At 64.2% G+C, this 22,974-nt stretch overlaps 1 protein-coding gene across 2 annotated transcripts in view; it reads right to left on the reverse strand.

Moving 5' to 3' along the window:
* SEPTIN9 (septin 9) overlaps positions 1-22,974 on the reverse strand; it is an 81,178-nt gene that overhangs the window by 23,908 nt on the left and 34,296 nt on the right. Inside the window, exon 1 of one of the 2 annotated variants that reach the window (XM_054593138.1) lies at positions 2,966-3,141. The exons of the other annotated variant lie outside the window; for it this stretch is intronic. The gene's annotated coding sequence lies outside the window, so the exon portion shown is untranslated. Of the gene's footprint in view, positions 1-2,965; positions 3,142-22,974 lie in introns of those variants that run through there. 2 annotated transcript variants of the gene reach the window in all.

The following is a 22,974-nucleotide window of genomic DNA, read 5'->3' on the forward strand; positions in this document are numbered from 1 at the left end:
AACACGTGGCCAACAGGAGGAGGGAGCCCAGAACCCTCGGGTGGCATGAAGGAGCCAGCCCAAGATTTAAATGCGGTGGGGGACGGAGGGAGGCGGGGAATCGGAAAACGGAAGCTCAGCTCAGCCCTGGTGACCTGCTTCCTCAAAAAGCCTCGAGACCTTTGACACTGCAGGAAGCTGGGCCGCTCCAGCGGGCGGGGGGCTCTCCTAGGGACAGGGTCTTCCCGTTCTGCCCAGTGCCGCTCAGCCCCTGTCAGTGGCTCTATGTGACAGAGCAGCTCAGGCCTGTGTGACAACAGGAAGTGGGGAGGGCACAGTGGCCTGGGGAAGCGGGGAGGCGGTGGGGCGGGGGGAGTCGTCGGCCCGGAGGCTGGGGTGCCCGGTGGGCCCAGGGCTGCTGCGGGGAACGCTCGGTGAACTCCGCCGCGTCCTCGTGGCCGGGCCGTGGCCTGGCTCTCGGGGATGAACCCTCCAGCAGCGAAGGCCACCGTCAGCCTGTGGCTGCTCCCTCCCATCAGAACAGGGTTCGGCTGCCTCCACCTCAGAACGCGCGCACGGCCCCAGGGCACAGTAGGTCCTCCTCGCGTCCAGCTGAAGCGACTTCCGGGTGTCAGCCCCACGGCACAGGACCCGAGGAGCAGAGGCTGATGGAGATACAGACACAGCCAGCGGACACACGGTGCTGTCAGAACGCGGAGGCCGCAAGCAACGACGCCCGGGAGGGGCGGGAGAGGGGCCAGGGACAGCACAGGTCCCCAGCGACAGGCTCCGAAGAGGCCAGCCACAGGAGGCCCCCTGCCCAGCCACGTCCTTCCCCGAGAGGCCCGAGGAGGGAGAGGCAAGGATCCCACCTCGGCAAGGAGGCCTCACGTGGACACTCCCCCACCAAACGGTTAAACAAAGGAGTTCTTCCTATTACCTAAAAGGTGCGCCGAGTTGCCAAAGAGAAATGGCATTTATGTAAACCCCCAGGGAGGCCCGTGAAGTTCCGCAGCCAGGCAGCAATGAATGAAGAGGGAGAACCGCAGCCATTGTGGGGAACTGAGGGACGGGAGCCCTTTCTGCCTCCTCCCCTAACACATTTTTCCATGCGGGATCCAGACTGAATTCCAACCGGGGTGCCGTCCCCACGGCCAAAAGCCCACTGCCGGTCGGCACATTCTTCTCCAGGAAAGGAATTTCAAACTTCCCTCGGGGGAGCAGAGGGGCTCCCCCAAACCTCTGACAAAAACGCCGGCAGATTTCAGAGGAGGCCAGCCTGCAAGCTGAGCCAACCCCAGGGGATACCGGGACGGACTTTCGGAACAGACGCACCGCCTCCGGGCGCCCCGGCTTCGGTACGGGCTCGGCGTGCCAAGCCGCCGTGGCGCGCGACCCGGGGGTCCTCCCAGCATCTCCGCTGGGCCGGCGTGTTCCTGCAAAGCCAATGCTCCCAGGGGCTGCCTTGCTCCTCTCCACCCCTTGACCTGCTCCCAGCAGGTCCTCCAGCAAAGTGCACGCACTCCATACCCCGCCCGCCCCTGGCACCACGGCCGGTTCCACGCCTCCCAGGCTCCTAGACGCGCTGCCAGAAGAGGGACTGCCCCACAGAAAGGCAGGCCGCCGGCGTCGGATTCCGGCTCAGCCGGCGTCTGCTGAAACGGATCTGCAGCTTCGCCTGGGAGCCGCCGGCCCCTAATGGGTGGCGATCACCGGAGGCGGCAGCTGCGGCGGCGGTGGCTGGCCCCAGGGTTCCTGCAGCCCTCCTGGAAGTCAGGGAAGCCCCCTGCGAAAGGGAAATTGACTCCTCCAAGAAACTCCCGCTGGGGAAGCACCTCCACACTCGGCTCTGCTGGCCAAACATTTACAAAGACATAGCTGTGGCGGCACAAAGCCCTTTTCTTCTACTCGGAGACCGAAAATCTGGGCCCCGCGTGGAGACCGAGCTTCTGCCGTCCCTCTCCAGGGGACGGGAGCTGTCCCACCGGCCAGGGGTCCAGGCTGGGGGGCCTCGGCGCGGCGCTGCCCCTGGCCTGCCACCCAGCCATCCCGGGCTGCCCAACAGCCAAGACACCTGAGGGCCCCCTGCCACCGGGGCCAGGCTGAGGAAACAAAGGGAGCGGAGGACTCACCCCAGCAGCTGAGTCGGGCTGCGCCGGCTGCCTGAGAGTGCGCCCGCCCACCGGGTCACATGGCTCGGAGCCGAGCAGAGGATCAAAGGGGCTTTGTGGCCTCGGAACAAGGAGCCTCCCAGAGTGGCGAGGGCAGAGGTAGGAGGGACTGCGACCGCCTTCGGAGGGAGAACCGGCTCCAAGGGGCAGGGCGAGGGGAGCGGAGGAGGAGGAGGCAGGCGGAAAGACGGGGCTCCACTGCAGCCCCGGAACCAACCGGGTTCGCGGGGGGTATCATCTGTGCATGAGAAACGCCAAGGAGCGGTTCCCAAGCCAGCCTCGGCCACCCCAAAGGAAAGGGCCGTGGCCCCAGGGGAAGCGCTCTGGGGAGCAGGGAGGAAGAAACTCACCTGGGCACCAGCGCTGCCCCTGCCAGGAGTCCGCCCGCCTGCACAGCCACCAGGCCCCTCCCCCGCCCGGGCCCTGCCTGGGTGCTGGGCGGTGCCAAGACTCTGACGTGCCCATGGGCGCCCTCTCTCCCTGCTGCCCTGCCCCATGCTCCCCCTTCGCCAGGTGCACCCCAGACGCGCCCCCTCCCCGGCCCTGACCCCCCCCACCCGGATGACACACCTAAGCTCTCAGGGCGAGGGGCCCCCCCAGGGCTGCAGGCCTCCGCAGGACCGAAGTCCAGCCCCGCAGCCCAGAGCTGTTCCAGGCTTCCAAGCAGCCAGGGGCCAGCGCGCAGCGAGCCCCGGTTGCCCCCCACTGCCGAGGTGCGCCTCGTGGGAGGTGGCCCTGCACAGGAGAGGCAACGGGCAGGGGACCGGCAGGGGCTGGGGGCTGGGGCTGGAGAGGCGGAGAGGGGGGCCTCTCACCCTGCGCTCTTTCTTCCTCCTGGAGCCTCAGAACTCGGACTGCAGCCCAGCTCCGGCTGCTCTGGCCCCGAAGGGCCTGGGCAGTGAGTCAGTCTCCCTCCTCCTCCTCTCTCCCCTCCCTGCAGGCCCGAGTAGAGCCGGGACCCCTGGGGGGGATGGGCGAGGTGGTCCCAGAGGACAGGGCTTGGGAGCAACCCTTCGGGGGCTGGGCCTGGAAGCTGGGATGGGCCAGACCCACCCCCTGCCACGACCTTTGACCCTCAGCCTGTGAGTCACTCCCAGGCCTGGGCGTGGCCTAGCAGCCCCAGGCGGCCTCTTGCACTCTCTGAGCTCTCAGAGCTCCTGGGGGCTGATCTGGGGGACTTGCCCAGGCCCCGGGGGACACCTGGGAAGGCTGCTCCAGGGCCAGCGGCTGGTCCTCCCGCCTCCGGCCCAGCCGCCAGGGCCACCGCCACTCCCAAGACGTTCCCTGCTCGCTCTCAGGTTTCCCATGACCAGCGCCCCCACTCTGGCCAGCAGCTGAGGCCCCAGAGCACCAACCCCATCCACCACGCAGGCAGGCTCTGCCCGGCTGGTCCTCCGGCCGGTCCACCGCAGCCCCAGCCCCCTCGATGGCCAACGTCCCCCCAGCAGCCTCAGGGTCTTCAGGTTTGCCACAGGAGCTTGGGGGCTGCTGTCCCTCGTCCGTCCCCACCCACGCGGCCGATATGCCCCGAGGAGCCGCTTCCATCAGTCTCTGAGCACCCGGCCAACACGGGGAGCGTCCCAGGGCACGTCCCGGGGCATGAGTGCCCATCCGGAGTCCTGCTCCCATCTCGGCGGAACAGAGGCTGGTGGTGGGTCTGAGACGTGGGCCCAGAGTCAAACACCAAAGCCAAGGCCCCTTCACTGGCAATCGCTTTGGCCCATTGCTCAGCGGCTGCGGGACTTGACCTTCTCCATCTGTAAAATGGGTACGATTGACCCCAATCGCAAGAATCAAAGAAACACGTGCATGTCCCAACCAGGAAGGCAGTGGCTCAAAACAGGCGCTTCCCTTTCCTCTAAGCAGGTCACTTCCTGGGACAGGGATTGGGGAGGTCCCAGCCACCCCCTCCTGCCCAGCCTGCTGGGCCCTGAAGGGCAGCTCTAGGAACCAGCGACACAGGATACCAAGAGGGCCTCTTGTCACTGGGGGAGGCAGGGCTGACAGGGAGCCTTGGGGATGTCACCTTGGCTCGGGACCTGCCCTGGTGGTTCCCTTGCTTGGCTGCGGGCAGAGGCCGCCTCCTTCCCAGCACGCCCCTTGGACCCCCCTCCTCTGCCTCTGGCCTCACTCTGTCCCCACACGCCCTCCCAGGGCCCAGCACTCCGTCCTGGGTGTCCGCCTGTCCTTCAAGCCCACCCCGCCCCCTTCCTCCTCCAGCCCCATTTCCCCCTCCAGGGAGATGGCCTGGGTGCTTCCTTCCAGCCGTCCTCACAGGTCACCGGTCAGCAGGGGTCTTTAGGGCGCAGGAGAGGGGAATCACAAGCCTGACAAGCGCCCCAGTCCCAGCACTTTTCCCACAGAGAACTCCCGCCCCGGGACTGCTCAGCGCTCCTGGGCGCTCGGCTGGAGCCAGCGCAGCCGGTCGATCTGTGTCCAACACAAGCCGAGCCCGTCCGTCCGTAACGTGAACGAGGCCGGTACCCAGGTTAAAACGGGACAAAGAAACGCATGGCTTCATTTTAATATGTTTCACGTAACCTGATAGAGCCCCAATATTATCAACTGTAACCTGTATAGAGTTGAGGTGTTTTGCATTCTTTCTGTACTACGGCTTTGAAATCCAGCGTGCATTTCACGTTGACAGCACCTCTTGATTTGGACGGTTACATATCAAGTGGCCCAGGGCCACGCGTGGCCAGAGACTGCAGCACAGGGCAGAGCCGCGCTCGACCTTCTCAGCGTTTTCCTGGGATGACACCGGATCTCTGGAGAGTCCTTCACTTGGGCTATCACATTGGGTACCACTGGTCATTTTTAGCAGCCACACTTCGAGCCGGGACAGGACACAGCTCCACGCAACACTGTAAGAGGCCGTTGAGGCCACAGATCCCCACATCACCGCGTCCCCCTGCGGGGAATGTACGGGGGATGTTTCTCTCAGGTGTCACTACCGGAAAGAATGGAGCTTCTCCTAAGAAGGTAATTTTCTGGACACGTGCTAAACATCAATCAGACCCCTACAAAGATGTCCCCTTCCACTGCCAGCTCCCCCTTTCTGGGCTTCCTTCTGCCACCTGGCCCACAGGAGCACAGGCCTCTTGTTCAGTGACAGCGGCCGCAGGCTGACCGGCGGCCTGGCTCAGAGGGCGTGGCTCAAGAGGGACAAGCGGGCCACCGGCACTTCCCCCAGCAGCGCAGTGCCAGGAACTTGGTGGGGGGCCCAGAGACTTGGGGGCCATGCCGGCGTGGGGGCCGGGACACGGGGAGGGGCCATTTGCAAAGAGAGAGAAGGGAACAGCAGGAACAGAGGTGGAGATGCCAGGGGAGGAGGGAGGCGGGGAGGAGGCCAACACCCAGCTGCGGGGACTGCGGCCCCAGGAGCTGTGAGCGCTGCGGGCACCGGCCCTGCCGCGGGCACCCACTCCCGGTACCTAGCTCGCCCTGCTTCTGTTCAGCAACATCAAAGTCGCACAGAACCGCACCAACTGAAAAAATCTGTAGAGGCAGGAAGCACATTAGTGGTTTCTGGGGGCGGGGGACAACTGCAAATGGACAGAGGGGACCCTTCTGGGGTGACAAAAATGTTGCAGAACTAGAGACGGTGGGGAGCGGTGCACGTCAACATGAACGTACTAAATGCTACCCATGGTAAATTCTATACTCTGCGTATTTTACCACCATAAAAACGTATATATTTAAAGAAGATGAGAAGTTAATACGCCCCTTTGTTTCCCCTTAAGCCAGTTTGTTTTGTCTTACACCTTCCAACCAGAGGGCCCCAAGCCGAGTCCTGAGCCCCAGCCCTGCTCCTGGACTCCGTGTGACCGTGGAGGGCAGGAGGGCTCTGCAGGGGTAACCGAGGCCTGGGAGCCACAGACATGACCCTGGACAGTCTAGGCAGGTCCCAAATGTAACCCTAAGCATCCTTATGAGAGGGACAAGGAGGGGAATTTGAGGAATACAGAGAAGATGACCACGCGGCAGTGGAGAGCAATTGTGGAGCGATGTGGCTGCAAGCCAAGGGCTGGCAGCGGCCACCAGAGGCCGAGCAAGCAAGGATGGCTCATCCCCTGCAGCTTCCAGAAGGAACCAGCCTGGCCAACACCTTAGCTTAGCCCAGCGACCCTGATTTCAGACTTCCGGCTCCCAGGACTGTAAGAGGCTAAGTTCCTGTTCTAACAGGCCACTGGGTTGGTTGTGGCAGCCACGGGAAACTCACGCAGCCCACCACGCCGGCCCCCTCCACGCAGACCCCCACCACTTGGCCAGGAGCTCTGCCTGCAAACACGCAGCCGGCACTCACAGCTGAAGGAACCGTGCCCCAGGGCTAGAACAGGATCTCCCCCAGCCCTGACGGGCTCTGGGTGAGACTTCCCAAGGCTGCTGCTCTGAGCTCGACCCTCACGCCCCAGGGAGCAGAGGAGTCCCCTCACGGGGCATGAGGCTGCCGTGCCGTGGAAAGGGGTCCCGCGGCGTCCTTGACCACTTGCCCGTGGTCGGCCCCATGGTCAGCTGCCCAACAGCAGCAGGGTCCCAGTCTGGGTGTCACGGGGGGGGGCACTTAGGGTCCCCCCAACTGGGCCAATTGGGAGAAGAGCACAGTCTGCGAGGTGTCACCATCTGCAGCTCAGGGACACCCACGTGATGCCCAATAGACTTTCACTCTGACAGGCAGCAGTGTCCACAGAAGGGAGGGGAAGTAGCCACACAGTCACATGGTATCCTTCCTCCGTGCCCCCCCCGCCACGTACACACGCACACACCTGCCTCCGTCCCGGGTCCCAGGCCCCCCGTTTCTCTGGTCGAGCCCAGGCTTGGGTGTGATCCCCGGGCTCCGCTCCCCCAGCCCGCCCCGGGCAGCCCTGACGGGGCGCAGCTGATGCTCCCACCAAACGCCGTGAAAAATGTCCTTCCTTCTCATCTGTGGGCCTGGGGCCGGGACCCCATGCATGGCGCCGGGGAAGGGCTGGGCGGGTGCAAGCACAGGTCTGCCGGCTGACCCGCTGGGGGGGGCGGCCAGCGCGTGCGTCCACCCGCCCCGGAGGGTGCCCTGAACGCTGCCGGCCTGCGGGCACAGGGGTGGGCCCCGCGCGAGCTCCTGCAGTCCCTCGGCTGGGCAGCCTGGTCCCTGAGGGGCTTCTCTGAGCGGAGCAGGGCTGCAGCGCCTGGCTGTTCCGCCGCGTTGGGTTGACATCTTTCTCTTTCTTCGGTTCCTTTCCAACTGCACCTGGGAGAACGGTTGAGCCCCCCCCAAATCTCAACAGCAAGCAACCCCCGCCTCCCCGCCCCCCCCAGCCGCCTGCTGACTTTCTCCGTCTCTGAATGCAGCCTCCCGACAGGCGGTCTGCGGCGCGGCTTCTGTCTTCCCACCACCCACTCACTTCGGAGCCTCTGCTGTCTGGCGTCTGCCCATTGAGGTATGAAAGCCCAGCTCTTGAAAGACCCTCATCACCAACATCCAGGTCCACCCCATCGGCGGGGGGGGCGGCATGCGACGAGCATTAACCACTCTCCTTCCTCTTCTCAGCCCCCAGGGCAGGGTTTGGACAGCCTCCTCTGCCCTCACCTCAGCCTGCGCACCTCCATCGTCAGTTCGGCCACCACCCGCAGGCTCACATTTCCGACCCAACCCCTTCCCAGCTCAGTCACATCTCCACAGCGTGCTTTTCTCTGAGGACCCTACATCCTTCATTCAGGCCCCCACATCTCCCAAACCCCATCTACAATCTCATTAAAAGCCACTGCCTCCAGGAAGCCCTCTGGATGTCCTCCACCAGATGCGAGCAGCACCTGCCTCTCCTGTTTCCTGAGCCACACCCCAACCTGCCCCTTACCAGGCTGACTTAGTCACCTCCTCCTGAGTCTCCTTGGCAGCGGCCTCAAGAACCGTTTGTGGGACTCAGTGGCAAGGAGGCCCCATTTCCTCTCTTCTCAGAAAGGTTCTTCCCATCCCCGCTCACTGTCAGGTTGCATCTTCCTCTCCCAGGCACCTTTGGTGCACGTTTGTTTTTCCTCTTGAAAAGCTACCACTGTATCAATAATGTATCTTGCAGGTCTTTTGATGATATCTTAGAACATTGTGGCATTATTCACCTTCAGCAACTCCATTGTTCAGGTGTGATGGCTACTCTGTAGCTCACAGTAGCCCCAGGCACACTTCGACCAGGCCCCCCCACCAGCCCGCCCCAGGGCTGCAAACTCTTGGCAGACACCAAGCCAGAACCCAAACGCCAGGCAATAAAACAATCAGGCCCTGCACTGATTTCAGTCACAGAAGCCAAGTGGGCCTGTTGCACCCAGGAGTCTGGCCCGCTGAGCAGGCTGCTCAGGGGTGTCAGGAGGAAGGGCGGCCAGGCGGGGGCGCTCCAGGTTGGCGTTAGATGCCAGGCTCCAGACCTCCTCGCCCTCCACGGGGACCAGAACAAAAGCTCAGCAACTAAAATGGTAAGACTTTGAGTCATACAGTACATGGTTTGGTATTTACAGGCAGGCTGACATTCTGAGACGGAAAGAGGGAGGCAGAAAGGGCAGCAAAGGCTCTCAATCCTGGGGCACAGGGGCCATCTAAGAAATACAGACGCCTGGGCCCCCCTTGGCGATTCTGATTTAATTAATCCAGGGGTTGGTCTTTTTAAAAAGTTTCTCAAAGGACCCTAAGACGTAGTGAGAGCAGAGAGCTGCTGGCTGGGACCGGCAGGCCCGCACGGCCCTGACATCTAGCGAGACCCGGCCAAAGGAGCCAAGTGTGTCCAGGAGACACACGTGGGGTGAGTGCGGGCGGGGGTCACTCGTCCTTCAAGTGTCCCAAGGAGCTTCTGCCCTGCAGAGGTTTCGTCCCAGCTGCAGACCAGTGTGAACCCAGCATGAAATCAAGCCTTGGCTCGGTCCTTGCTGGCCGAACGGTGACAAGCAAGGGGTCCCGGCCAACTCGAGCGGCAAGGCCTGGGCCTCTCACGAGGAGTCTCCACGCTGCCCACTGCCTGGCTGGGACTTGGAGGCAAACAGGAGACGGTCGCCCAGGAAGGGGTCCTGAATACTCCACCGCAGCATAAAAATTAAGAGTCGAAGGCCTTTGGTTCCTGAAGCCTCCTATCTGCCTGAAAGCAGAGCCTCCCAGAGCTCCGCTGTCACCAACGCGCTCCTCTGTGCAAGCTGCGGAGACAGGCTCCCACCGCAGAGACCAGCCCCTCACCTGCCCTCTACAGACGCGTCTGCCGAGAGCCGGCCGGCGCTGGCCTCCGGTCCGTCCTCAGAAGGCCTGTTCGTCTTCCCGGAGTCGCTTCCCAGAGGAGAGGAAGGGCTCTCCTCTGCCTTCCCTCCCCCTATGAAGACGGCGGCAAATAAGCCCCACGTTCGAGAATTCCCCACACGGATGTGATTAAATCCATCTCTCCTCCCCCTAGTGTAGCTCTGGTCAGGTTTATCTGCAGACCTCCGACTACTCAGCCTGACAGGACAGGAAAAGATTTTCCTCCCAGACACCTAAGGAAGAAAGCCCCTCTTGGAGGCCGATCCGCCCCCCGCCCGCCGCCTCCCCACGCCTGTGCAGCAGGAGGGTAACCCACTCCACAGACGCCCCCGAAAGCTCCCCGTGGGCAAACGGGCTTGGCAACTGCCACCCTTCCTGCCCTGCTTTTGGATATTGCCAAGTACCTATCAGTATACTAAATGTATTACGTTCTGCCACGTGCGTGGGTGTGTTTAAGTTAAACTGTTTCCCAAGCTCGTTAGACTGTGGAACCCCTTTGCCTCTACAATGCTTATTAATGGTCCCACAGAGCACACAGTTTGGGAAACACTGGTCTACACTTATCAGCCCCATCTGCTCTGCTCACGCTCTGGGCCAGAGGCCAGATCATGCCGGCCGCCCCAGAAACAGGTCCGGGCGGGCGGGAGGGCCCGCGGCCCGCAGGGAGGACATGCGCTGAGACAGCCGCAGGTGCTGGGATCATATTTTTAATCCAAACTCCTGAGTGACAAGGGGACACAAGAAAAGTCACGGCAGGATTGGGTATCATGGCAAAAACCTGACAGCAACCCAAACGTCCACCACAGAGGGAACAGAAGCTCCGGCACACCCGCCAGCGAGCGGCAGGCAGCGGCGGCGCACAGACCAGCAGGCCTCGGCGCCCAGGTGGAGAAAGCCGCAAAAGCACGCTCGTCCGCACTGCGCTGCTAGGTCTGCAGTTTTGCAACATGCAAACAATGCCACGGGTCACTGAGAGAGCCGGGGCTGGGTGGCGAATGTTCTAGGTGCACAAGGCAGCGCCTCATGACAGGAAGGAGAGGCGGCGGGCCGCTGTCGGCCTCTCGGGCTGGCCCGCGGCACCCAGGTGTGCTGCATCCGAACACTGAACGCTTTTCCAAAGCAGAAAAAATCCTCAGAGGCACTGGGCAGTGACAAGCCGTGAGCCTGCGCCCAGCCTGCTAGGTGACCCAGGAGACAGGTCCTAACTTCCCTGAGCCTCAGTTTACTCACCTGTAAACCGAGGGCAACAAACCCACCTGCTGGGGAGGAAGTTGCTCAAACTTCCTGCTCTCGCTGAAGGGGGTTGGGGAGGAGGATGTGAGCTGACTGAGGTCAAAGGCTTCGGAAACCACAGGAAGCTCCTGACCTGGGAGCTGGCTGCAGGCTGCCTTTCGTGACCTGGCAGAAAATGTGCAAAGGAAGCTTCGCTCCCCTCCAGGGCCTGAGGGGCTTCACGCCGCTCAGTATATGTGGCATGAGGCCTCTGTGAGCCCCAGACTCACTTCTGCAGAGCGTGGGAGCGGGGGGTGGGGGGTGGCCAAATCCCGCACCCCTTTCACAAAGAGACTGGAGCAGGTACAACCTGCACTCATGGGAAACGAACAAGCTTGTTGGAATTGGGCCCAAACCAGCCCAGACCAGCTCTCTCGTCCTGTCACTTTTCCCAGAACCGGGAGCTCAGGAAACTCCAGGTGGTGATGTGGCTGGAACATCACCTCCGTCTGTTTGTTCAGGGAGGGGACCTGACCCACCTCCCCTTCACCCACCTGGGCGTCGCTGGTGCCACAGCCTCCCTGCCTGGGGGCCACTGACCCCATCTGTGAGCCCCCTGCGGCCTTGGGGGCCTCAGGCATGCCACCAAACTCTCCATTTCATTTGGGAAACACAGGCTTGGAGGTCGGAAGGATGGGAGTTCAAATCTGCCTCCACTTAATGAACTCAGTAACTTTGGGCAAATTTACTGACTCTCTGGGAAGCGGTTTTCTCATCCGTCCAAAGGGTCCCGAGAGGGAGCCTCCCCTCAGCAGAACTCGCAAGCAACGAGGAGAGAGGGGGCACACGGGCAGACTGGCGTGGGGCCCAGCACCCACGCAGACGCTCGGAGCAGCCACCCTCCTGCCTCCCACCACCGGCACTTGCGGGGCACGCGGGCAAAGGCCCAGCCCAGCAGAACCAAGCACCCACCAGCTGCCAGGACTCAGGGGCGCGGACTTGGAAGCGAAAAAAGGAACAAGCAGGAACTGCTGACTGACGTGAGAGTTTTGATTACCAGTAACTTTCACGCTTCTGTGATTTAAAACCCTAATGCCGGAGCCAAAGGGTCATCTGGGAAATTTCTCTGTTAAAAGTACACTGAAGGGTGGTGGTGGTGGGGGGGGAGAAATAAATCCTGCAAATGTGATATTCAGCGAAAGAAGCCGGAAATAAAAGTATACCATGTGGTACTGCTTAAATAAAGTCCCAACCAGGCCAAACTCTTCGTGGGAATGGAACATTCCTGTACCCCAATCAGGGCAGATGATCCCCGCAGTCTTTTTCAGCGACAGAATGTGAACCTATATGAGCACATTTTGTAGACTCAAACCAGAAAAAGGTGGGCCTGCACAACCGGTGACAGCTGACCGCGCTGCCACCTGGGCCCTGGTGGCAGGTTCCTGGTTTAGACGCGCGAAGGTCTGGGCCACGTCCCGGGGGCGGTGGTGGGAAGAGCACGTGGGGCCCTCTGCTGCTTTCGAAACTTCTGGGAAGTCTACGGTTACTTCGAAATGAGACTTTTTTTAAAAAGTCATTTAAAAAAATGAAATGTTAAAATTTGTTATCGCAACACACAAGTTAGAAATGGGGCCTGGGAGATGCACAGCTGGTCTGTTCATTCCTTCACTCAGCCCCTGTGTGCCGCCGAATCAGGCCCGGGGACGAGAGGGGAGTCCCACCGGCCTCGGCCCTGCCTGCTCAGGCCTTCCTGTCCGGCAGGAGCCACCAAGCCCCAAGAAGTGGTGGGCAGAACCCACCCTCTCCGGCACCGCTTAGCCAGGGCCGGGCTCCGAGGCTGCCCCCCCCCGGGGTCCTTCTCGGTGTGTCCTGAGAGGCCCCGTCCACGGAACAGCAGGCACGGGACCTGCCGGCAATGGCCGGTAGAATGAGGCCGCAGGTTTGATTTCCGGACCCCAGGCGAGGACAACTAGAGCTGTGTGGGGTTGGGGTTTGCTCACCTGGCCCCCACTCAGCACCCAAACTGACCGCCACGCGGCCTAACTCTTGCACGCCACGGCCCCGCTGCTGATGGAGAGGCAGGGATCGCACGCCCAGCCAGTAGGGGCTTGGGAGCCCCGGGCAGCCCTGGAGGTGCCTGCAGGAGCCCCGCCTCCTGTTCAGCCAGGGCGTCTCCTAGTCCCTGGGCTCCCAGGGCTGCAGGGGGCCTGTGTCACCTGGGAGCCGTGAGGAAGGGACCTGAGGTCCAGCACCTGCGGCTGCAGCAGCTCCGCCAAGCCATCCTTCCAACCCGCCACCCAACCGGTTTGCTCCCTGGGAATCCAGTCCTGGTTCCCTCCCCCACCCCCATCAGGAGCAGGAACTAGAAATCGCGCGGGAACTCCGTGCATGCCCCAGGGCCGGCCATGCAACCGCCCTGCGCCCATTTCCTTATTTGCAGATGATCCCCACAGTCTCTTTCAGCGAGAGAATTCCAAGTCTGAAAGGCAAGTAAGTCACAGAAGGGAGGACGGTGCGCCAGCTCTCACCCTTGCCTTCATGTGTGAAGACGGGAAACGGTTTCCCCAGTTTCCCTCCTGCCCTGCCTGGGGTAGCCTTCCTGTGCGTGCAGGAGCTGGGGGAGTCCAGGGGAGCCCAGAATCTTCCAGGGCTCAGGACGCACAGGGAACCCCGCCTGAATTCTTCCAGAAGAGCAGCGCTGCTTCCTCACCATATTCCCTTCCCACTGGGGCTGCAACAAATCACCCTAAATTTAGTGACTTAAAAAATGAAACAACAGAAACTTGTCCCCTCTCAGCCTCAGAGGCCAGACGGCCCAGAGGGGCTCGCCGGCGAAGCCCGAGGTGTCGGCAGGGTCGGCTCCTGCCGGAGGCGCCCGGGGAGCGGGCCGGCTGCAGCGCCTGCGGCCGCACTCCAGGCCCGGCCCCTCTCTCCCGGCCCAGGGGCCGCTCCCGCTTGCGTCAGGGCCTGACCGCCCCCGCCCCCCGCCGCCCCGCCCGAGGTGGAAAGCTGCGTGATGGGTGGGGGTGATCCGAGACGCCCCCTCCCAACTGCCCAGGGAATCTTGCCCCTTAAGGCCAGCCTAGCTCCCTCTGCAACCCCACTTCCCCTTTGGCCCGGGCCGGAGGCACACGCAAACATCCCCGCTCTGGGGCTCCGGGTGCGGGCCTCCCAGGGAGCCATCGCTCCCCCCGCCCCCCGGCCCCAGGTCCCGGAGGGCAATGGGGGCAGGATCGCAAGCCCAGGAGGCTGTCTGCTCGGGTTCAAACCCCGGGTCCAGCGCTTAGCGGAAGGATCCCGTTATCAACACGAGTAAAACGGGGCGGTGCACCGCAAGGGGCGAGGGGAGCAGAAGGTTGCCCCCAGCAACTCCAGTCTCGGCTCACGGACCAAGGACTCCCCCAGGAAAATACTGGGGTTTGCTGGGCTTTCCCGGCACAGCACGCGGCCACGGCAGGAGGATGTCCGGGCCCGCCGAGGCCGCGGAGGGCGGCTGCAGCCCGCCTGCGGCCTCCTCCCTCACCAGGGCCACAGGAGGCCCACAAGCCCTCGCCCGCCCCGTCCACCAAGAGAGGCAGCCACACACCCAGGGGAGCCCGGGTCGTTCCCGCTTCCCACAGAGGGGCCACAGGGTTAGCAGGGTGAGGGGTCAGGGCTGTGTTCCTAGAACCCAGCCCCTGGGCCCAGACTCGGGCCAGACCGCAGGCCCCGCTGCTCTCCGAGGCAGCGGGCTGTGCTCCTGACAGCCTCGCTGGCCGGGAGCAACCCAAGCCTGAGAGGCCAGACCGCCCCAAATCACAGAATCGGAACGGCCGGCTGGGCCGCGTGGCCTCGGGGCCATCACTCTTCCTCACTGGGTCTCTCGCTTCCTCCTCTGTGAACCAAGAGAGCGGGGCCAGGGGGTTCCTAGAATCAAAGCGGAAACCAGCCCCGGCCCCACGGACACCTCGTGGCGAGCCCCAGGCCAAGCTTCCGCCGCCCAGCGGCAGCTGCTGCCGGAGAAATGCTTGGGGACAGCCTTGATGCTCTGTCCAAAGCGGTGGCACCCGGGCCTTCTCCCTGGAGTCCTCCCCAAACCAGGGCAGTCGGCCCACCCTGCCGGGGCGGCCGTGGCTCTCAGGCGCTCCCAGGACGGCCGCTGGCTGCCGGGAAGGAGCCTTGCCCACCACGCCTGCCCCACCTCCACCGAGAAAGGCCGGGGCAGCAGAACAGGAGGCCGTGGGTGGCAGGGGCCAAGGGCCAGGCCGGGCTCTCCGGGCGGGGGAGGAAAGCCGCACGTGATTCCAGCCCGCGGTTCTCAGGGGAAGGGCGCACGGCCGAGGAAGCAGGGGCCCCAGCTCAGCTGCGCGGGGGGGGGGGGGGGGGCTCTGCCCGACACCCCCACCCATGGCTCCCACCCAGGGCCTCCAGGAGGACCCGCCCCCTCCCATCTCAGGGGAGCGAGTGAGGCTGCTCCTCGCTGCCAAATTCCAGGAACGAATCCCACATTCATTCCACCCCAGCTTATTGCGAACCCTCCCCCCCCCCCCCGCCCCTAGGTTGCTCTGAACAGCTGGCCTGCAGAAGTGGGGGGCGGGGGGGGGCGGTGCACGGCTCCGAGGTGCGGTGCAGAGGGCTGGCCGCGCCCCCACCCACCCCTTCCTCTGAAGAGCAGGCCTCTCGCTCTGCTCGGCCCCTTCCTTGGGAAAGCTGGAGCCGAGTCAGGAACCAGATCCTCCGTTAACCCCTTCCTGCCCGTCAGATCCCGCAGGCAACCCTGCGGCGCCCATGGAGCTGGGGAGACACGAGCGTGGACGGTGGGCGGCGGCGCAGGTACGCACAGAGCCGGGCTGCGTGAACCCAGGCAGCTGGGAAACCGCTTTCCCGCAGCCACGTGGCCGAGCTCTGTCCCCATGTGAGTAAACGGTGCAAGATTCAGGGGAACAGAGGCCCCAAGAGCTCCTGCCTCGCAGAGACACAAAGGCAGGGCTCAGAGCCAGCGTGTTCCGTGCCCACGCCGCTGCCCGGACACGCGGTGCGGCTCAGAGCCACACACGCAGCCCGCCTGCAGGGAAGGCGGTAAGCTGACTGCTCCCAGGTGCAGGCTGACTCAGTGCAAGATGGCCCGGGGCGAGCAGGGAAGAGCTGAGACGCAGAGGCACCCACAGACCTGCAAAGGGCGTCCGCTCCCCGCCCCCGCCAGCTGCCCTGTCCTGTATTAATGTCTTTCCGGAATGACACGTGGGAAGCCGGGCTGCGCTGACCCACTGGCACCTCCGTGGCCGCCCATCCCCCGAGGATGAGCCCCTCTGCCCCCCAGGCAGCTCCTGCCTGAACACCGCTGGAGGCTGCTTGGTGACGCGGATTCCACAGGACCGGCGGGGCCTGGGGGACAGGACGGCAGCACCGCCACGGACGGCAGCGGCGTGACCCGGGCCCAGTTACTGCCCGCTCTGGGCCTCAGAGACAGAGACAGAGTGGCATCGGGCGTCCATGGAGCCACACCTCCTGAACTCGAGCCCTGCTCTCTGTGCCTCGGGTTCCTCATCTGGAAAATCAGAGCAATAGCAGAATGGAGGTCAAAGGCTTGCTGGGACGATTGCAAGGAAGCACTTACTCTAAGAGCCCTGAGGTGGCGCGAGGTCCAGTTACCAAGAGTGCACGCGACCCCCGGTCACCATCACCAAGGGGCCCCGGCCAGGCACCAGCCCACAGAGGGTGCCGCCTCCCTTCCTCTGTCCCCCAGGGGTGCCCAGCCTGAGTCTCCAGGAACCAGACGCCCTCGCGAATGAGCACAGCGGCCCGGCCACCCCCAGCCCACCTGCGGGAGGAGAGCCCTCTCTCCCGGGCGCCATCGAGCCTGCGTTTTTCACTCCTCCACGGCCCCACGTGCCAGAGCGAACGCCCACCTCGAGTCTGGTGGGAAGAGGGGGGTGAATTTAGGGAAACCTCAGGCTGGGGGCAGATGAAACAAGGGAGTCGTGTTTCAGGTGCCACAGGGGTACCCCGGGGTGTCGCGGGGCTCCCCGCAGCCCAGGGAGGGCCCCCTGCCCCTGCCCTCCACACGGCTCCCTTCACGGCCGGTGCCCCTTTTCCTCTCCTGCCCCGTCCCTCCAGCCGCTGGAGGACACGGTGACCAGGTGGGTGGCAGCCAGACAGCTAACAGGCGGGAGTGGGGCCCCGCCGCACTGTGTGGCCCCGTTCAGGGGAGCTTCTACAGAACGCGGGCGGAGAGCCGCTGCCTGGGTGGGTGGAAGGGGCCCACCTCTGCCAGCAGCGCGGGAGCGTGGCCTGCCCCAGGCAGCGAGCCGGGGACCTTTAGCACATGAGACAGTGAGAAACTTACACACGTCAACCCCGCACGCACACATGCACGCGTGCAACGTCTGGTCTGGGGTAGGCGGGGGTGGGCGGCCGGAGACAAGGGCTCGGTGCTGGGGAAGCCCCCGCCCCTGGTCAGGGAGGCCCCACACAAGCTCCCTTCTGGGCTGCGCACAGAGCAGCGGGCGGAAGGCCTTAATTAGTACCAGACGGTGTGGTGCTGAAGGGAGGGAGGGGACAGGAAAGAAAACCAACATGGAACATGAAGGGCCCCGGGAAGGGGGTGGGTGGGGGCCGCGGAAGAGCGGGGTGCCCTCTGGGCCAAACCCACAGGGACAGGGGCTGCGGGCTGCAGCCTGGCCTTGCCCCCACCTCCTCGGCAGGTCTAGCCCAGCTTGGCTATCGACAGCCCGTCCCTGGGAAGGCTGGATCTGGCTCCGAGGTCAGAGGCCAGCCTCCAGCTCTGGCCGGCCTTCCCTGCACCCCTGCGTCGATGCCAAGGGACACAGCTGCCGTTTCAGGGTGCGTAAGCCGGCCCCAGCCTGGGACAGCAGACAGGGTCCCGCCTCAGGGGCCTGCCGCGGCCGCCCGGTACACCGCGTGCATCAGGGAGGACTGGCCAGGCGCTGGCCCCTTCTGTGCACAGACCTCCACCTGCCACCAGTCAGGGTCGGGGGGCCTTGTCCCTGTCCCCACTCCCTCTACCGGAGGAAGGTCACCGTAGCAGGCGTGCAGAGGTCTGCCCCATACAGCCCCCTTCTCAGCCCCCCCGCAACCTGGTCCAGGGGTCACCCTGCTCTGTGAGGGGCACCCACGTGCTTCAGGGCAGGAGCCACCAGGCCCGGCCTCAGCCAGTGACCGCGCCCCGGGAGGCCAGGCTGCCGGCAGACTGGGCTTGTGGTGGCAGGGGGCCTCCGGGGACGCCCGCCCCACTTTTGAGAACTGGCCGTGCTCTGGGCAGCAGCTCAGGAGTCCGGGATTGTCCCCGCGACCGCGCAGCCCCCTCATCAGGGCTTCCACGAAAAGCGCTGCACGAAAAGGTGGGTCAGGGTCCCGAGATCCAAGAACATCCCCGGGACAGTCGCTACGCCGGCTGCCAACGCAAGAAAGCGCTTCCCAAGGGCAGGCGCTGTTCCCAGACGGCCCAGCGGTGCCGTCTCCCAGAATCTCACGTGCGGAGCGGATCGGGGAGCAGGGCGGCGTCCTCTCTCCGTCCCCGGTTCTGAGCTCAGGCTGGGCACAGAGGCGGCCTCACCCGGCGAACAAACCAACCAACGAGCAAACAAACTGGAGTCTGATGGTGGGGGAAGGCAAAAGGGAGGAGGGCACATCACAATGCAAGTCTCAGTTACCACTCCGAGAACCGCCGGGGACAAACAGAGAACGCGCCCCCGGGGCTGCTGCCTGCCCCCTGCCCCCCACCGGGTCCACCCTCAGCTTCCAAGTCTGCGGCCACCACGGGAGGGTCAACCTCCCACAAGTGCGGCCAACGTCTCTCATGCGAGACCCAGGCAGAGGAGGCAAACACCAGTCCAGCGCCAGCGGCATGGCCGTGCAGGGCAGGGAGAGGCGTCAGGTCCATTTTTTGTTTTTTAAAAAAATCATTTGTATTAAGTGCACGTGTAGAAAAAACAGGCTGGAAGGAAACACCTAAATGTTAACAGTGCTTATTTTTGTAAGATGTAATTATGATGAATTGTTTTCTTTATAATATTCTAATTTAAAAAATTTTTTTGTCATGAGCAGGCATGATTTTTTTAAAGCCCACAAAAAATTAAGGCTGTTCTTAGTCAGGAGGACAGGCGCTTCTTGGCCTCGCCGAGGTCCCCACATTGGCGTCGCCTGGCCCAGCGGGGGGACTGCTGAAGGAGGGTCAGGGGGCACCGGGCTGGACCCCCGGGGACCCAAGGGACCAGGTCCCTTCTCCTCCACGTTCCACGTGCAGAGCTGGGTCCGGGACCCGCCAGGGGACAGCCGCGAGGCCACTTCCCGTTGGGCTGCAGGGAGGGTGTGGGGTCAGCCCGAGTTTGTGTCAACACAGCTCTGGTTCACCCACCGCCTGGCGGGGCCTCCGCCCCTGGCCGGGCCCCCACCCAGCCCGGCGGACAACTCCAGGAAAAGCAGCTGCGGGGAGGGACGCCGCTGGGGGGCTCCTTGGAGACACTTTCCAGGGACAGGACTGTAAACCGTCCTCTCCAAGGACTCGAGACCGCCACTGCCCCCTACTGACCGGCTGGCTTGGAGAGGACAATGGGGACGGGGTGCCCAGGGAAGCCAAGCCTGAGTGGGCGGCAAGCCCCACCCCGGAGGCAGGAGGCGGGGCTGGGGGCGCAGAGGCCGGAGGGCAGCTCCTACCCTGGCCGGCTCCTGCCTCCGGGACACCGCTGTGTCCTCCCTCTGGCCACTGAATGAGGCTGCCTGGGACCACACCCCCCGCCAGGGGCGAAGGCTGGGCTTTTCCCGGGCAGCACACCCCTGGCCGAGCCCACCGGGGCCAGTGCCCGGGTCTGCTGTGGCCACGTGGAAGGGAACGTGGGGGCCAGTGTGTCTATCCACACTTCAGTCCTTTACTCCGGCCCCTGCGCGCCCGCCGTCCTCAAAGACCTCCCGCAGGAAGGACACCGTCCCTAAACACGTCCCTGGAGTGGCCGCCTTTTTTGGATCACAGGAAACTAAGACACGGCGTCTAGCCTTCTCCTCTGACGTGCCTCTCACTGACAGACGTCACCTGGGTGCCTGACACCCAGAGCAGCCCCGTCTGCGTCCAGATGTTCCCCTAATTCTCTGCCACCGCCCCCACGGGGCCTCAGTGCCCAGCCCCTCCACCGATGGCAGCACGGGTGTCCAGCAGCCTCCATGTGACCGCCCGCTGGCAGCCGGGCTGACGGCGTCACACGGCAGCCACCTCCCCTCCCGCACAGGCGCCGACTGGCCCTGCCCGAGGGCCCGGGGGCTCTCAGACACTGGTGACGCCATCGCCCGCATGCTCATTCATCCTCAGTGACCGTCAGACAGGGGGGAGGCTGACGCCATCCCTGGCAGCAGCACTGGATGCCCGGATGCCCGGCACTGCGTCGTGCCTATTTCTTCTGTTGTCCCATCAAATCCCCCATTTGCCCTAATTTACACACAACAAGACAAATTCAGAGTAGTTACCCTGCTGAAAAGAGGGAAAAGAAGAAGTGGCTTGAACCCAGATCCCGCTCCGACCGCCCCCATCTTTCCTGAGCCTGCCAGGCGCCTGCACACAGCAGGTACTCACTTCCCAGCGGGGGGGGGGGCACTCCCTCCCTCATCTGCTGGCCCCCGGGGCCCTCCTGCCCTGTGCGCAGGAGCTCCCAGCACCGCTCTCCGCAGCCTGGTCCTGCTGTGCATCCCAGGATCAGTGCCCTACCGTCTCTGGGCTGCATCTTGAACATGAGGACATAGCGACACTATCCTCCTTCAAAAGACCGGCGAGGCGCACAGCTTTCTCTAAATCTCACACGTGCTGCCCCCGCCGGGCTTGGAAGGTGGGGACTGTTAGTTCCCCTGCCCCTGGATCAGGGAGCTGAAGATCCCCGAAGGCGTGCAAGGTCACCCAGACAGCGAGTGGGTCACAGTAGCTCAGGACCCGCACCTCCACCTGCTGTGCATGTCTCCCCAAACGAGGTCACCAACAGGGCTGCCCCGCCTGTGCTCCGAGGCGCCTTGCCTCCTTGCCGCGTCGGGCCTGGGGCCCTGCAAAGGTCCTGGGGTCCGAGGCGCAGCTTGAGTACCGGCACCCGCCGTGTGACTGTGGGCCAGTGGCGCAGCCTCTCTGTGCCTCCTGGCGGCCAGCATACTGAGAAGGCCGGGCATGTGGCACCCGTGTGGTAGAAATGACAGCCACTACGATCAGTGCATCAAACCAGAAGGGTGAGTGAGCCTGGGGAGGGGGCGAGCGGGACGCCCCCACGGGACGGGCAGGCTCCCAGCGGCAGCCTTGGCGAGGCCTGGAGGGCACGGCCCCCCCCACCCACCCGGCCGGTCGCCTCCTGTTCCGACACTGCCTGCCCCGGGGCGAGCAGCGGGCACCCATGGGAGCGCTCAGAGCCGGGAACCTGCTGGGAACAGCTGTGAAGAGCGGGCATGCTCCTCAAGTTCCCCTGGGCCTGGCACCTCCGGGGCAGGACGGGGCTCTGGCTCCTAAACAGTCGGCCTGAGACGTGCCCTCAGCGGGCGATGGCTGGGTCTAGAAGCCCAGGCAGGGGTGCGCCCCCTCCCCCGCCCGAGTCCTCTGCTCATCCTGACGTGCTGGTCTGAGTCAGCCCGAAGACCACTGCTCCCAGGAGAACACCTCCCCCGCAGGTCACACAGGCGGACCCTCCCGTCCCACCGCCTCCGACAGGTCAGGACCCACAGGCCTGCGTCTGCCCTGGATCCCATGGCCGGTGCGTGGCGGTGGGCCAACCCTGCAGCTTCTGGCTCCAAGCCACAGACGTGGCTTCATTCCACGCACAGGCCCTGAGCACACGTGTAAGTGCTGGATGTGGGGGTGGGGGTGAGTGGATTCCCGTCAGCCCCCCAACACGTGCTGGGCCCCTGGGGGTCCCTCCGTTCCTGAACACAGACACGCCCCACTCGAAGGCTAGAAGGCATCGGCCTCAGGAAGCGCAGGGCCAGCTGGGGCTCCTTCCACACAGGGGCAGCCCCAGGGTGGCGCCCCCCGGCTCGAGCAGGGCCCGGAGAGGCAGAACTGCCGCGAGAGCCGCACTCCGGGGGGGCAGCCACCGTGGGGAGGCGGCCACATCCCCCTCCTGGGCCTCTGGGGCCGCAAGTGGGGGTCAAGGGCTCGGGGCCCCAGGCGGGGGGGAGGGGAGCCCAGGCAGGGGCGGGCCCCACGGCCACCGATGCTGGGAGTCCAGCCTGCAGAGCCGAGGCATCCAGGGCCCGCTGGCCCTGCTTCCTGTGCAGCTGGACTCCCCGCACACTCAGTCCCCGGGCAGCACGACCTCCCACAGCTGGGTCCCTCTTCCCAGGCCCGCCTCATGGTAGGTCAGAGCTGAGCTGCTCCGGGGGATGGCAAGGCGCCAGGAACAGCCCCAGGGGCGGGGGTCGCTCTCCCGGAAATGGAAGAGAGCTCGCCGGGGCCCAGCCCACCCTGCACACGCCCCTCCTGCTGCCACCCCCTCTCCAGATGGGGACCTAAGCCGGCGGCAGGGGGCGGGGCCTGAGCTGTACACGCCCGGGCTCCGAAGGGACCGGGCTCGTTCGTCCCGCGACCCAGCCGACCGCTGGTCAGTCCTGCAGTGCAAAGGCTTCTGTGACGTTTCTCGCTGTTCCCCCAGGAGCCCTTTGAGGCAGGGGGACGCCCTTCAACCCATTGCACAGGCAAAGAAGCTGAGTCCTGAAGTGACCTGCCAACGGCTGCCTTCCATTAACATTCAAAGTCAACAGCTAACACCCAGGGCGCCTTGCCGGGCATCGTGAGGGTCAAGCAGGCCAGACTCTGCTTCCTGTGCCTTCAAACCCCGAGGCCGCCACCCAGAGGGGCCTCTGAGGGGCCAACACCCAGGGGGACTAGGTGGGGCCCAAGTGACCTGACGGACCCACCAGTGGGTCACAGACCCTCCTGCTGGGCCAAGTAGCCAACCAAGGGCTGTCAAAGTGATGCTGAAACCCTGTGCCCAACGACTGACCAGCTGGGGCTCTGCAGTCAACCCACCCCTGTGTTCAAATACTGAACCAGCCTGGCCACTCCCAGCTGAGCGGCCTGAACAGAAGCGTCTCTAAGGCTGTGCGGATGCAGACGCGTCCACGGCGCCCAGGTGCGCTGGAAGTCGCAGAAGCTGCTGGAAGTCGCAGAAGTCACAGTGATTAGTGAAAACTAATGAGGACAGGGAGGGGCGGGCCCACCTCCCGAGTCCCCTGCGGGGACGAACCTGCTGGGCTCCTGGCCCGGCTTCCAGCACGCAGACCAACCTCTGGAAGAGAGTTCCCTTCGGAGCAGCCAGGCCCAGGGCAGGCCGCCACCCTCAGATTAGCTCAGAGCTGGCGCCTGCTTCCAACGCACATGCTTGGACTTTCCAGATCTTTCTT

The sequence above is a fragment of the Pteronotus mesoamericanus genome, unplaced genomic scaffold, assembly GCF_021234165.1.
Source record: "Pteronotus mesoamericanus isolate MK-2021 breed Mesoamerican mustached bat unplaced genomic scaffold, CSHL_Meso_final scaffold_408, whole genome shotgun sequence".
Taxonomy (NCBI): Eukaryota; Metazoa; Chordata; class Mammalia; order Chiroptera; family Mormoopidae; genus Pteronotus; species Pteronotus mesoamericanus.